The following is a 395-nucleotide window of genomic DNA, read 5'->3' as shown; positions in this document are numbered from 1 at the left end:
TCCGCAGCACTGAAGGCTCTCCGCTCACAGCGCCACTCAGCGGCTGAAACAGTGCATTTAAAAATCCCATTCTGTTGTTCTCACGGGAGTTTGGAGAAAAAAAACGAATCGTTGGTCTCCACTTTTTCCTTAGCTGGTTCACCACTGCTTCCGAGGAAAGGGATTACACCAGCAAAACTGGACAAAAGTAACAGTGAAAGCATTACATACGGGTAAAGTTTTAACAACTCTACCTTTATATAATATTGTATTGGAAAACCTTGCTTTTAAGTCGCAGTGCATGGTAAATATTTGCCTACACTGTATTCTTGTATTTATGGAGATATACCAGTGTGTTGAATAACCTGAGATAAAGATATCCAAAGTCACAGGGTTTCACTGGAAATTCAATATTT

The sequence above is a fragment of the Maylandia zebra genome, linkage group LG8, assembly GCF_041146795.1.
Source record: "Maylandia zebra isolate NMK-2024a linkage group LG8, Mzebra_GT3a, whole genome shotgun sequence".
NCBI classification, from domain to species: Eukaryota; Metazoa; Chordata; class Actinopteri; order Cichliformes; family Cichlidae; genus Maylandia; species Maylandia zebra.
This window is presented reverse-complemented; position numbering follows the sequence as displayed.